Source organism: Epinephelus lanceolatus, chromosome 6 (assembly GCF_041903045.1).
Source record: "Epinephelus lanceolatus isolate andai-2023 chromosome 6, ASM4190304v1, whole genome shotgun sequence".
NCBI classification, from domain to species: domain Eukaryota; kingdom Metazoa; phylum Chordata; class Actinopteri; order Perciformes; family Serranidae; genus Epinephelus; species Epinephelus lanceolatus.
This window is the reverse complement of record NC_135739.1, coordinates 44191643-44207599: the sequence shown is the minus strand read 5'-3', so window position 1 is coordinate 44207599 and position 15957 is coordinate 44191643. Positions and strand designations below refer to the sequence as shown.

Sequence of the window (15957 nt, the reverse complement as noted above, 5' to 3'; positions counted from 1 at the left end):
GCAAGTCTCTAGTGTGCCTGCTCCATGAGCCCAATGATGTGGAAGCAGTGTCAATAATCTGGGAAGAGGCATCATTTCCTACCATGGAAAATGAGTGGTTTCTTTCATAGGAATGAATGGAGCCTCATCAGTCACCTTTGCACAGTAATAAAGCCTGTGAATGTTGATGTATACATAGATGTAGATTCTTTGATATCTATAAATTGATTCCAGTCACACACACAAAAAGACTGAAAAGTGTGCCAGAGTGTATGTGTCTGACTTAGGTTTGTAGCAGCAAATGGTGGCCAACTCAGGATACATTTCTGCTACCTAGCTAATGGACAACCTGATCTCAAAGAAATACATGAAATGACCACGACCTCTTAACACCACATTCCGTGGTGGCAGCACGTAATGGGTTAAAATTACGTGCGGGTACCACGAAAGCAATGCCAATGTAAAGTCAATTAGGATACTTTGTCGTGGTGGACACACGAATTCCCTGGTTCAACAATGTCACGTCAACGTCATTTTCCTCAATGATCTTTAACATTTCTGTATACACACAAAAACACGAGTGTCCTTGATATTAAAATGGCAAATATATTCCTCTTTTATAATTTCCCCTCAATAATAATAATGATAATAACATGATAGTTTGGCTGTACTAGATATTTGATATATTCAGTAGATTTACTTTTTTACGACACTATTTGACAAATGGAAGAACTACCATCCCAAAAACGCCATTTCCAGAGTACTAGGTAAAATATCTGAACTCAAACAACATCCTTACTTTTTCTTAACATCTTTACTAGATATTTGATATATTCAGTAGATATATCTTTTTACGACCCTATTTAGAACCCTACTTTGCAAATCAGAAGAACTACAACTATGTTGCTGATATGTATCAAACTGCATGGCGCAGTCCTAGGGAATAGTAGTTTTTCCAAAATATTAGTGTTTTTCTTACATTTGGAAGCTGTAAATACTGAATTGAGAGTACACTGTGGACTTTAAGGGGATGGTAAACACATTTGTGTAATCAGATTTTAAATATCTAATTTTTAAATGGCTGAAAATTAATTTTAACCATATTTTACCCACATCTGACAGCACCCCCAGTTGTTGTTGTTGTTGTTGTTGTTGACTGCACTCACATGATAGTTGAGGTCAAGAGCTCTCTATAATAGTTGGTCCCATGTCTGTACCCCCTTTTGTTGCTGAATTTTAAGCCTTCAAACATGCATCGAGGTCAAGGTTCAAAGGTCAGTATTTTAAGTAAGTAAAGTAAATAAATTTATTTATATAGCACTTCTCACAGAGAGGACTCACAAAGTGCTTCACAAGATAAAATACAAAAAATACAATAACAGAAACAATGCAAAATACACAAAAACAAATAAAAAGTAAAGTGCAGCGAAATACAGAGATGATACAATGGACAATTAATGGAACGCAAGCCTAAACAGATGTGTTTTTAACTGCTTTTTAAAAATGTCCACGGAAGAGGCCGCTCTCAGCTCATGATGTAGTGCATTCCACCATTTCGGTGCAACAGCCTTAAAGACTCTATCACCTTTCGTCTTTAATCTTGTGTGAGGGACACTAAGTAGGTGGCCTTCAGTGGACCGCAGTGACCTGACAGGACAGTGAAAGGACTCCAGATCCGTCAAGTATGCAGGTGCTTGACCATGGAGGGCTCTGTAAGTGATGGTTAGAATCTTGTGCTGGATCCTGAAATTAACAGGGAGCCAGTGCAGGGATGCCAGGACTGGAGTGAATGTGAGTGAACTTATGAGATCTGGACAGAAGCCTGGCGGCAGCGTTCTGGACCAGCTGGAGGCGGTCTAATGAAGTTTTATTTAGACAGGTGAAAAGAGAATTACAGTAATCCAGAGGAAATAAAAGCATGGATGATCATTTCTAGCTCGGAATAAGTTAACATGGATCTGAGTTTGGAAATGTTTTTGAGGTGGAAAAAGCAGGAGCGAGTGACAGTTTTGATGTGGTCATCGAAGAGCATGGCCTGATCAAATGTGACCCCACATTGATTTTAAAGCAGGAGCCATATAGAATCTTCATATTAACTCTCCAGTTTTAGCTTTACGATGAAGTTTTGATTTTTTTCAAGCATGCCAGGTCTAGTTTCAGAGAGCACTTTGAAGGCCCAGTGTATAGAATTAATTTTTTGTTTGTTTGTTTGCTTGTTTTTTTTTTCTTTTTTACTGTAAACAGTTACTAAAATGAGTCATCCTCAGAGAATACAATACTAATAAAAAATAAACCAATAGTAACAATAATGAAATAAGCAAAAATAATATTAAAATTACATTGAAATTTTAAAATCTACAGTGTGGAATAGTAGCCTAATAGTTCGGAAATGGTATGTAAAACGTGAAATGAAATATTGACTGTACAAAGGAAATATGGTCTGCACTATGGACAAAGAAATGAAGTGTATGAAATATATGACGGTGACAAGAGCAACAATGTGCATAAATAATTAAAGTATATAACAGTGGAAGTTTGACTGTCCTGTCTTCATTCTGTTTATATTGCCACATTCTCGGAACCCATCGGCTGTATTCGGCGTCTGACTTCCGGCAGATGGCGATACAGCCTCTGGGGGCAGACCCCCGATTTTTTGGCATTCCGGTTTGATTTGGCCGGAGGAGGCGAATTTCCGTGTCCGACTTCCGTTTATATATAAGTAAATATGCTGAACCATTGCGATGGATTCAGAGTTTGCAGTGACACCAATTATGTTCCACCTCGTTAGTTCACCACATGGACCGTTTAACCTGGCAACAACTGCAGCCGGCTCAAACGTGATTAATCAATATCACGCGGACTACAAACAGACTAAAACCGGAAACCAGGGCTCCTCCGCTCTTCTTCTGGAGGCAAGATCTCCGGAGTTTGCCTACAGACTCTACATTCAGTGAATGTAGAGTCTGTATATAGAGACTAATATTGCCATGGTACAAAATTTGATTTACACACACACACACACGCACAAACTTTTCTTAACAGAGATAGTGACGTTTGGATTTGGGTTGCGGCAGACCGGCGGCAATTTGAAATGGAATGAAGCCCACAGACAGCAGACAATACAAAACAGTAGTCGAATGCGCCACATCCACCCACAGCATAATGCTCTTATAGCCCTATGCAATCAGAAGCCGGCAAAACACATGTATTTTATTTTATTTTATGAACTTAACATTAACCTTTCGTATTGTTGGGTTATCAAGGACACTTTTTGTGTGTATACAGAAATGTTAAAGATATCATTGAGGAAAACAATGTTGACGTGACATTGTTGAACCAGGGAATTCAGGTGTCCACCACGACAAAGGATCTAATTGACTTGTTTTCGTGGTACCGTCACAGAATTTTAACCCATTATGTGCCACCACCACGGAATGTGGTGTTAAAAGGATAGTGCACCCAAAAATGAAAATTCAGGCCATGTCTCACAGTCTCGCGCAAGCGCACACACATGAGCGCGGTCCACAGAGAGGCAGTTAGAGCTACAGGCTACAATGAGGCTAAAAACAGTTTAAATGACGTTTTTCCAAACAACTTTTTATGTCAGGGCTTCAGGACTTTTGGATCACTACGGACGAGTAGTATGGAGATATTCTGTGGTTTCAATTAAGTGTTTTTTGGACGTTTTAATCTGGGGCGCCCAGCTTGCATTAGGTGGAGTTGTGCTGCTACCCCCTCTCCCCTTGGATCTCCGCAAGGGATGTGAGGACTCTAAAACTTCACCTGAGCCTCCCTCGGCATATGGGTGAGTAGATAATGGCTGAATTTTCATTTTTGGGTGCACTATCCCTTTAAGAGGTCGTGGTCATATCACGTATTTCTGTGAGATCAGGTTGTTAATGGAGGTTCCATCTGTGGAGGCTTTGGTTGTATGTGAATATATTCTGTAGTTGTGTCTATGTTTCAAGTCATTGCACACTTTTTCTGTATTAAACCAAGACCACAATTGTTCTTAAACCTTAATCTAGTGCTGCCAGCGCCTAAACAAAACCACAAGAAGTTTAATAACTTGCTGCAGTCACTTTGAGTGGGTAGTATTTTACAAGATCTGATATTCTGGTGTAAAACAAATGAAATACATTGCCAGTAAACATGTGACCGATATGTTCAGTATCAATATTTTGGGGACTGATAAGTTTATAACTGATACAATACCAAGGCTGAAAAATGAAGCCAACACAGAAGTGCCAAAAACTGCAGTTCATCAAATGGCTGCTGCTCCAAAACAGAGTAGATCCCCATGTTAAAATGCACATATTTACAGCTGAACTAAACATGTTTACAGCCTGGTATAAAAAACAGTTTTGGTCCCTATAGCTAATTTCAACATCCATGACAACTGCGCGGAGGTGAATTTTTTAACATAACTAACCTGTTTACATTTTATTAAGGCGCAAAGTTACGCATTTTGAAGGGCAGGTTGCTTGAGTAACAGGCTGTTCGCGAGATGTTACCACAGTCAAGGAGTCAGATCCATCACTCGCACCTCCACAGCCCAAACCTCTTGTCCAAATATGGTCACTTCTGGTTCCATAAAACCAAGTTGGCAACGACCGAAATGCCAAACTCAAGGTTTCAAAACAACAGTCCACAGATCAATGGCTGACATCACAGTAACTATGTCCATTATTTATACTAGCTATGGTTATTTTACAATATTTTTAATCAGATTAGTCTACTACACAATGCAACTGCAAAGGAGTGGTATGTAGATGTAATTTGTAGGAGACAGGATTGCATAATGTGACTTGTATTTTACTAGCTGCATCAGTGACCAACGCACAACAAATAAAAACCTCAGAGAAAACAGACAAATAAGTTGCAACAAAAAAGCAGCAGATCCAAAAAGAGATCAGATAGCCAAATCCTGCAGAGCATCACCCACAGCTCCTGCTGCAACTGAGAGCACAGTAGGAGAGGTTAAAAGGTTAAAAAGATGGATTGACATCAGCCAAGAAAGATAGGATGTAAAGAGGGAAGAGAAAAGAGACAATAAACATAACTAAGGAGGGAAGCTAATTGAGCGCACTCCCAGGGGAAACTTCCCCTTTCTGACCAGTGGATCTCCCTAAAGGCTCCCGAATGTGGAGAACATTTTGGTCTTTGGACTGCCTGTCTTTGGACTGTTTGTATTGCTGTGAGAAGCCAACTTGTACTGCAGTGTGAAGCCATACACAACAGCTGTTAGCTCCCTCTACATTGCCCTGCAGGTACGGCCTTAAAAGCATGAATACACACACACATACACACTCCCAAAAAAACTCTGTAAAACTACTATTATTTTTGATTTATTGTTATTTTTGTCGAGCTGTTATCCATGCACCTCAAGCTATGAGAAACAAAAGCAACATCACAATTTACTGGTCACTGCCCTCTGCTTACTGCTCCCTTTCCCCCTTTAACCTGGTGCTGAGAATTGTTGTGCCTTATCTGCTGGTTTATGGTCCATACTTGGGAGCTGAAACAGATGAGAACATATGGCTGCAAAATATGACTGCACCCAAGAGGATGTGGCTTATGGCCCAACCTAGAGCTGGCATAATGTGCCAGGACTGGCCAGACACCTTCAATATATAACATGTATAGTATATGCATCTACAAATACCAAACTCTTTTGCCTCCCAACCAGACTGGCAGTTGAAGTGATGTGTATGCAAGATGTGTATTCTTTTCAGTATACAAGGACCTTTTTTCATAGCGTATCTCCAGCCAAACTAAATTAAAAAAGTATAATAGCAGATGCTATTTTAAAACTGTGTGTAACGTCAAAGGGATTACTCATCGTGACAAACCCACAGAGAATTATCACTTGACTCTGCAGTTTCCCTCAGCTCTACAAAGTGTGTTTCAGCTTACTGACTACATTTACATGCACACTAATATTCCATTATTATTCAGAATATGACAATATTCTGAATTTGATACTGAATTAGATATTCTGAATTAGACCTTTTTTTCTGAATTTAGTATTTTCTAATTAAGATATTGAGATATGCCAGTATTATTCAGGTTTTAGTGGCATTCTTTGGACATGTATAGAGCACATTTGGAATATGCCTCTCAACTGGGGTTTTTCCCAGTTTGCGATACACAGACTTTTGTCAGTTTACAGTCAACTCTGTACGTGGTCATGGATACAAACCATACAAACTAACTTGCCAACAGTTTGTAAGGCTTGTATAGAGATGCATGCTCAAAAAAAATGGAAAAAAACATATGGAGAAATCACAATGCCAATCAAGAGGGTGGTTCAAGGAATGAAAGAGGGAGGCTATTTTTGCAAGTACAACAAAGTCCACTGCTTGTAGGAAACTGTGGAAAGTATTTTTGGTAACACCTTATATTAAGGTACTGTAATAAGCGTTAATTAATGCTTAATAAGCACCAATTAACAGTTAATGAGCATTTACAAGACAGAATAAGAAGTTAATTACCATTAATAAGACTATATAAGTGTTAATTATAGCATAATTAACATAGTTATTATTGCATATTGGAGCATTATAAGCACTTAATAGAAACTTGATAACAGTTTATAAAGCTATCCTAAATGTTAATTAATAAGATGTCTATTAACATTAATTATGCTTTATAAGGGTTAATTATAGAACAATAACCACATTTATTACTGTTTTATAAGACACTATAAGACCCTATCAGATTAAATTAATAAGGTGTTATTAATAGTTAATAATGATCCTTTACAGCTACCGGAAGTGGGAACAGTGTTAATAAGGTTAATAAATTAATAATATGCTCTCAGGGCTCAAAACTAAACTTGCTTTATTTGCTTGAATAATTTAAAAAAAAACAACTTATGAACAGCAAAAATACAGTGGCTTTTGCTGTACCTGATCTGGCTCCACACGCGCAGCCAGTGTTGCCAACTTAGCGACTTTGTCACTATATTTAGCGACTTTTCAAACCCCTCTAGCGACTCTTTTTCAAAAAAGTGACTAGCAACAAATCTAGTGACTTTTTCTGATGTTACTGAAGACTTCTGGAGACTCTGTTGTGAGAGCACGTATCATTCTTATTCTTCTCAACGCGCAGTGGATGCTGCCGTGGGCCCTTCTCTCGCCCCAAAGCACTCACAGACAGCTCAGTCCTCCCTCCCAGCAGCAGTCAGAGCAGGAGATGTTAACCCCTCCACGTCCAGACTGCAAGTGAATCGTGAATGCACGGAACCGCCGCTGGCTGATCCCGACCTGGTTTACAGTCAGGGCAGGATGTAAATGTAAAATTTTCTTTGTCTAATATAAATCACTGAAAGAAGGTTCATTTGTAGTTCTAAACATATTCAGGGTGTTTTTTTACTCAGTTTTTGGTCTCTCCCACGACGTTATTCCTCTCTCCTACAGCAGCCATTACAATTACATGCATATGGACAATTATGCAAATTAGGCAATGACATCATTTAGCAACTTCTAGCGACTTTTAGGACAGCCAATAGCTACTTTTCTTACTGAGGAGTTGGCAACAGTGCGTGCAGCACATGCACACACACGGAACTCAACTCACTGCATGACGGTCACGCTAGGTGCTACTTGCCAGCTATGCACGCCACTCCACATCAGAGCACAGAACCTAGCAAGGCTGAGATGGTTGAAAAAATGCAAACTCCTCCAGTTGGAGTAGGATGCGACACGTCACTTCAGGACTCTGAAGACGATGTTTCATTTGTTTGTGCCCCTGTGGTAAGTTAGTTTGTTAAAGTAGGCTATAGGCTAACGTTAGCTTGTTGATTTTTAGCTAGTTCTAATTCTTTGCGATAGCTAACACTAGCAACTCTGCTAATCATGTACATGATGGCCTTACAAAGTTATAAAATGTGACTGTGTGTTCTAAATTTTGATGTTTATGATAATAACGGTAACGTTACAGTTAATCAGAAGAGGTGTAACAGTTACTCGGTTCATTCAGTCAGAAATAATTAGGCTAGCAACTTTAGCTACAGAGATGAAGGTCATACTTGAACTAGCAGCCAGTCATGTTCCTAAATTTCCTACAGGTAAGATGTAGGTTTAGCAGAACCTTAGTGTGTAACTGTGTCACTCAGAGACATTGACTTTTGTGTGTGTGTGTTTCGCGGCTCGTGGAGGGTGCCGCTAGAAATAGCTTTGGAAGCTGAGTGCGTTGCTAATGACGTTCTGTGTGAGTTAAAGTGAGTGAAATATGTGTTAAGATGCATACGGTTGAGATACAAGAGTGACAGTAAATTGTGTGAAGCAGGATGAGCAGAGTGAATGTGTTAGGAGCATCAATAAGCTGTGTGTTATGTTGAGCAGGCTAATGGATATAGGCTGTGTCATGTTCATACTAACTCCTGCTGATTTGCTAACGCCATAGCCTGACTTTATTCCTCTCCGTCAATAAGGTTAAAGGAGCATTTCATACATTTTGGCAATTGAAGTTTGTATCAGGCCCAGTGTGTAAGTGTTTTATTATCACTCTTGTGAAACCATTGTGAGAGTAATTCAGTACTAGGCTGTGGATTAAAAACAAGGGAAGTTAGATTAAATGTGTTTATGGGTTTAATTCTGAGCCTTCTGTTTCACAGGGATGGGCTGACATTGCAGATGGTGTCAGATGGACTGCAGAAGATGACCCTGGCTCTAGTAGCCATGCAGGTAAACAAAATAAACTCCCTAGAGAGGAATTAATATGCTACGGTGTATGTTTAGCAATCGTGACAGTGAAAGTTTTTTTCTTCTGTATTTCAGTCCCAGGTCAGCATCTGAAGCAGTTCCTGGATGAAGTGGGACCGTTACCTGGAAACACCTTCTCTGGTGTAAAACTCAACAGGAAACAAGTGGATGATGATGACTTCCACAAAGTGAAAGATAAACTAATCAGTGGCTTCTGTGACAACCTCATCACGCAGTTTTGCAACCTTGATGAGGGTGTCTTGAAAGCCGCTGCCACCATGTTTGACCTAAACAACTGGCCTGAAGACATCACTGACCTGGCCACCTTTGGCCTGCCCATTGTTCAGACTTTTGTCACTCACTTTCAGAAAACTGATGGGTTACAGGGAGCTTTGTGGAACACTGTATTCCCGAACAGTCAATCTAAGTAACAAAACTTTTGAAAAAGCTAAATGAACTCAGATCCGTCATTTTTTAGAACTTAACTATTAGGGTTTCCAATCCCCTTTTCCTGTTTTTGATAATAGTGGTTGCATTAAAAATCAATATGAAACGTAAATATGTCCTTAAGTTGTGATTTCACCACCATTGGTAGTGAATTCTCATCATGAGTGAATAAAGCAGCTAACTCTGAATCAATCTACTCAAATTTTTAAGTTCAAATAACTCATGTTTGTCTTAGTATGCCATTTTGAATAAATGAGATTCCCATGATCCTTTGATAAAGAAAATGATAACATACTAGAGTGAAAAGAGCGCATCAGAATTCTTTAATGTTGAAATAATGATTGATATCTGGATGTTGCAATAGGTGCATAATCAATAGAATTATTAACTTCAGTGAGTGCATAATAAAGAGTTTATGAATGTCAACAAGACACTGTTCCCACTTTAGATCCAGTAGCTGCAAAGATGCATTATGAGCTGTTAATAAGTGCATATTAATAATTTCTTAACCTTTATATGACACTGTTCCCACTTTAGATCCAGTAGCTGCAAAGATACATTATGAGCTGTTAGTAAGTGCATATTAATAATTTATTAACCTTTACACGGCACGGTTCCCACTTTAGATCCAGTAGCTGCAAAGATACATTATGAGCTGTTAATAAGTGCATATTAATAGTTTATTAACCTTTATACGACACTGTTCGCATTTTAGATCCGGTAGCTGCAAAGGATCATTATTTACTATTAATAAGTGCATAATTAAGCATTTATTAACCGTAATATGGCATTTATATTAACTTCTTATAGTCTCATTAATGTTAATAAACACCTTATTAATTTTATCTTTTTATCTAGGGTCTTATAGTGTCTTATAAACCAGTAATAAATGTGGTCATTATTCTATAATTAACCCTTATAAATTATAATTAATGTAAATAGACATCTTATTATTATTTAGTATAGGTTTATAAACTGTTACCAACGTTTCTATTAAGTGCTTATAATGCTCCTATAAGCAATAATAACTCAGTCAGTTATGCTGTAATAAACACTTAGTCTAGTCTTATTGATGTTAATAAGCATCTTAAATGTCTTATAAGTGCTCATTAACTGTTAATTTGTGCTTATTAAGCATTAATTAGCACTTATTACAGTACCTTAATATAAAGTGTTACCAATAATACCAAAAATAATAAAACAAATAAAACACAAAAACGATATCAAAAATAAGAACAGCTTGTTCTTAAGTGGGAAAATAAATTTGATCTAAAGATAAAAAAAGAGGTGATGACTTTAAAAAGGAGGGAAGATTATACCAATCAGATGGAGCTTTGTATTTGAATGACCTGCGACCTATTTCTTTATGGATTCTAGGGACTATGAAAAATGGATTAGTCATATGTCTAAGAGGACATGAAGACATACATTGGACCAGGAACTGTTTTAGGTATGGTGGAACGTTTGAGTGAATGCATTTAAAAAGAAACAAGACCCAGTGAAACTGACACCTGGATTTAGGATGATGCCAATTGAGGGCCTCATACTTGTGGCAATGGTGAGTTCTGAATGGACATCTCAAGACATATCTGCATAAGGAGTTATTTAAGATATTGAGAGGTTTGAGGATATAGTCAGTGGTGTTTTGATAGACAACATCAGCATAATCAAGTATAGGAAGTATCAGTTGAGAAATGATTCTTTTCCTGACTTGAAATGAAAAACAGTTGACTTATCGGTAGAGAGAACCCAGACAGGTATGTGGTTTAAAAGTGAGCTCAGGGTCCATCCAAAGTATAAGGTATTTAAATACATGGAGGCCCAATTCCAATCCGGCCCCTAAAGACTCAAGGCCTGAATCCTCACTGACTTAATTGACGTCAGCTGTAAGTGATTGAGTGTGAGAGTCTGAAAGTGCTCCGGATGCTACAAATAGGAATGGGACAGCACTTATCCCCCTCTCTACAAAATGTTGTTGACACTGGCAGCTCTGGGCGTGATCATTTATCGGTTATTGTCAGCATATATTCCACACACAAAGAATATACAGTACAGGCCAAAAGTTTGGACACACCTTCTCATTCAATGCGTTTTCTTTATTTTCATGACTATTTACATTGTAGATTCTCACTGAAGGCATCAAAACTATGAATGAACACATGTGGAGTTATGTACTTAACAAAAAAAGGTGAAATAACTGAAAACATGTTTTATATTCTAGTTTATTCAAAATAGCCACCCTTTGCTCTGATTACTGCTTTGCACACTCTTGGCATTCTCTCGATGAGCTTCAAGAGGTAGTCACCTGAAATGGTTTTCCAACAGTCTTGAAGGAGTTCCCAGAGGTGTTTAGCACTTGTTGGCCCCTTTGCCTTCACTCTGCGGTCCAGCTCACCCCAAACCATCTCGACTGGGTTCAGGTCCGGTGACTGTGGAGGCCAGGTCATCTGCCGCAGCACTCCATCACTCTCCTTCTTGGTCAAATAGCCCTTACACAGCCTGGAGGTGTGTTTGGGGTCATTGTCCTGTTGAAAAATAAATGATCGTCCAACTAAACGCAAACCGGATGGGATGGCATGTCGCTGCAGGATGCTGTGGTAGCCATGCTGGTTCAGTGTGCCTTCAATTTTGAATAAATCCCCAACAGTGTCACCAGCAAAACACCCCCACACCATCACACCTCCTCCTCCATGCTTCACAGTGGGAACCAGGCATGTGGAATCCATCCGTTCACCTTTTCTGTGTCTCACAAAGAAACGGCGGTTGGAACCAAAGATCTCAAATTTGGACTCATCAGACCAAAGCACAGATTTCCACTGGTCTAATGTCCATTCCTTGTGTTTCTTGGCCCAAACAAATCTCTTCTGCTTGTTGCCTCTCCTTAGCAGTGGTTTCCTAGCAGCTATTTGACCATGAAGGCCTGATTCGCACAGTCTCCTCTTAACAGTTGTTCTAGAGATGGGTCTACTGCTAGAACTCTGTGTGGCATTCATCTGGTCTCTGATCTGAGCTGCTGTTAACTTGCGATTTCTGAGGCTGGTGACTCGGATGAACTTATCCTCAGAAGCAGAGGTGACTCTTGGTCTTCCTTTCCTGGGTTGGTCCTCATGTGTGCCAGTTTCCTTGTAGTGCTTGATGGGTTTTGCGACTCCACTTGGGGACACATTTAAAGTTTTTGCAATTTTCCGGACTGACTGACCTTCATTTCTTAAAGTAATGATGGCCACTCGTTTTTCTTTAGTTAGCTGATTGGTTCTTGCCATAATATGAATTTTAACAGTTGTCCAATAGGGCTGTCGGCTGTGTATTAACCTGACTTCTGCACAACACAACTGATGGTCCCAACCCCATTGATAAAGCAAGAAATTCCACTAATTAACCCTGATAAGGCACACCTGTGAAGTGGAAACCATTTCAGGTGACTACCTCTTGAAGCTCATCGAGAGAATGCCAAGAGTGTGCAAAGCAGTAATCAGAGCAAAGGGTGGCTATTTTGAAGAAACTAGAATATAAAACATGTTTTCAGTTATTTCACCTTTTTTTGTTAAGTACATAACTCCACATGTGTTCATTCATAGTTTTGATGCCTTCAGTGAGAATCTACAATGTAAATAGTCATGAAAATAAAGAAAACGCATTGAATGAGAAGGTGTGTCCAAACTTTTGGCCTGTACCGTATATCTATATATATTGATAGATCGATAGATAGATAGATAGATCTATATATATCTATATATATAGATATATGTAGATATATATTCTTTGTGTGTGGAATATAACCACTGGTATTCCTCTGACTTCATGTGTGTTTATGTACCATCTTAAATCCTTGTTAATGTAATGTTTCATTGTTTATCTATCTGTTTTTTCGCTCTCCTTCCATAACGTTACCGTTTGCATATCTGCCAACTGTGTTTTCGTTTTTTTTATAGCACTTCCGGTGTTCCGAGGGCAACCCCTGTATTTGACGTCACAACGCTATGAACTGTGGGTAATTTCCTTACCGTAAATCCGCATCGATGCTGACCTACGGTAAGGGGGCATAAAGGGCTCACTCACTGACTCACTGACTTGACGATTTGACTATGGGACAGCCCTCACACACTCACGCACTTCACATGAACGCGCCTCTAAGTCAGTGAGTCTGTAAGGGATCGGATTGGAATTGGGCCTAACTCTCTCTAGAGGAGTTCCATCACTAAAATTAATAAGCAACTCTGGTGAGTGTGATAAACCATATTTTGTACCAAATACCATAGAACATGATTTTTTCATATTAAGAAGAAGCCTGTTGTGGTTAAACCAGTGTTGGCCAATATTAAAATCTAGCTGTAAATTAGACTGGATTTGTGATATATCAGGATTGGAATGTATGCATATATTACCAATAGTTGATGTTTTGTTTTCATGAAAGATAATATTGGTAAAAGACATTCAAAATGAACTGGTTCAATATTAGGAGTGACACATTTTGAGTTGAGATGAGAAGCAATATAAGTTGACACACCGTCTCCTTTTGGTGCAAGGCTCCTAATATTACAGTTTTTTCCAATTGCTAACACACTAAAATGACATGCATAGCACAATTATTTAAACTGATACACAGAGAGCAAAACCTCTTCTCAAGTCTCCAAAACTCTAAACACATTTTCTGCTTTACACACATTTTGCAATTCAAAATGGCACTTTTTAAATGCACTGAACACGGTTCTCTGCATAAGACACAACAATCTGACATAAGGTCACATGTTTGCCATTTCAAAACACTGCCAAATGACACAACATGAGCTAATTGGCCAATATTTGTGATACTTGGCCAAACACCTCAATGGTTAATTGTTACCACTTCAATCAGGAAGTAAGCACTATAAAAAGACCACAGATGAGCACCTTTTTTTTTACAACAACAATGGAAGACATGGCAGAGAGAGGAAGAGGAAGAGCGAGGGTGAGAATGAGAGGGGGAGGAAGAGTGAGAGGTAGGGGTAGAGCTGGTAGAGGAGTTCATGGCCAAAGAAGACAACAACTTTCAAATGAAATCAGAGCAACCTTAGTTGATCATGTCATCAACCATGGGCTGACAATGCGAGAGGCTGGACAGAGAGTGCAGCCCAACTTGTGCCGTTTTACTGTCGCCTCTGTCATCCGGACATTTAGACTGGAGCACAGGTATGTAACCAAAATTTCTTTCACACTATGTAGTACACCCCATGTCATAGTGTATCAGTTGGGTGACACCTGTTTACTTCATGAATAGCTGATGTCATACACTAACTGTACAAGTTTCCTGTACAATTTACTCTACTGTGGGGGAAATATCTTTAGGCTGCATTGTCCAAGCCCTATATTGTTTTTTTAAAGGACTGAGAGACGCAACCATGGTGGAGGAAGGGGCCAGATGTTCACCGGGGTACAGGACACTGCCACTGTAAACTTGGTTTTGGAAAATAATGAAATCAGATTACGAGAAATTCAAAGCCACATCATCCAAGACAACACCATATTCAACAACATTCAACGAGTCAGTCTGTCCACATTGGCTCGCATTCTCAAGCAAAACCAAATCAGAATGAAACAACTTTATAAGGTGCCTTTTGAGAGAAACTGTCAAAGAAACAAAGAGCTCAGATGAGCATATGTGGATGTAAGTACAATATTGACTGCAGTACACTACACGCAACACTGTTTCCCAGTGTACTGGATAACACCATATTGACTGATTTTTGTTCTTTGTTTTCAGGGAGGACTGGAAATGGATGCTCATGCAATCCCACATGAGTTCATCTTCATAGATGAGGCTGGGTTCAACCTAGCAAGGACCAGAAGAAGGGGAAGAAACGTCATTGGCCACAGAGCCATTATAGATGTTCCTGGCCAACGTGGTGGGAACATCACAATTTGCGCTGCCATCTCCAATACGCATGGTGTCCTCCACCGTCATGCCATCCTTGGACCATACAACACAGCCCATATTCTCACATTTCTGGACAGACTCCACAACATTCTCATACCACCAGAGCGTATGAATGATGCAGACCATCAAAGAAACCGGTATGTTGTAGTATGGGACAACGTGAGCTTTCATCGTGCAGCCCCAGTCCAAAATTGGTTTGCTGACCACCCACCGTTTCTCGTGCAATACCTCCCACCATACTCACCATTTCTGAACCCCATAGAAGAGTTCTTTTCGGCATGGCGGTGGAAGGTATACGACCAGCAGCCCTTTGTGCGCATGCCTCTTGTGCAGGCTATGGAAGAGGCATGTGATGAAATTGATGTGGGTGCGATTCAGGGATGGATAAGGCACTCAAGGCGCTTCTTCCCTCAATGTCTGGCAAGGGAAGATATTGCCTGTGATGTGGACGAGGCGTTGTGGCCAGACCCAGCTGTGCGGCAAGATGCTGCCTAATTATTTTTCTTGCCTCTTTTTTTTTCTATATATTTTTTCTGCACATTTTTTCTGCAATTTTCTTTTTCAGTTTACTGTTTTTTGTGAGCATATTTTTGTTCACTCCAATGTAAATATATCTGCTGTGCATATGTTGCACTGACTTGTTTGGTGAAAAATAAAAAAAGTAAATGTTTCAACAGCATGTGTGCATATCTGCAAATATTTCTGTGCATGTGAACAATCTGAAGAACGTTCTACAATTTGAACTATTTTAGTATTATGGCAAAGCATACTAAAGATGAGAGTGCTTTTCATTATGCCCAACAATGTGTAGTTGGTTAGACAAAAATCTGGTAATATGAATGACGTGTGTGCCATTTGGTGCAAAAGTTTGATTTTGATAATGCTATATGTAGTTTTGGTTGCAGTGCT

At 39.3% G+C, this 15957-nt stretch overlaps 1 pseudogene; it reads left to right on the top strand.

The window, feature by feature from the left end:
* The first annotated feature begins 14217 nt into the window (after positions 1-14217).
* On the top strand, positions 14218-15686 carry LOC144463763 (uncharacterized; annotated as a pseudogene).
* The last annotated feature ends 271 nt before the right edge of the window (positions 15687-15957 follow it).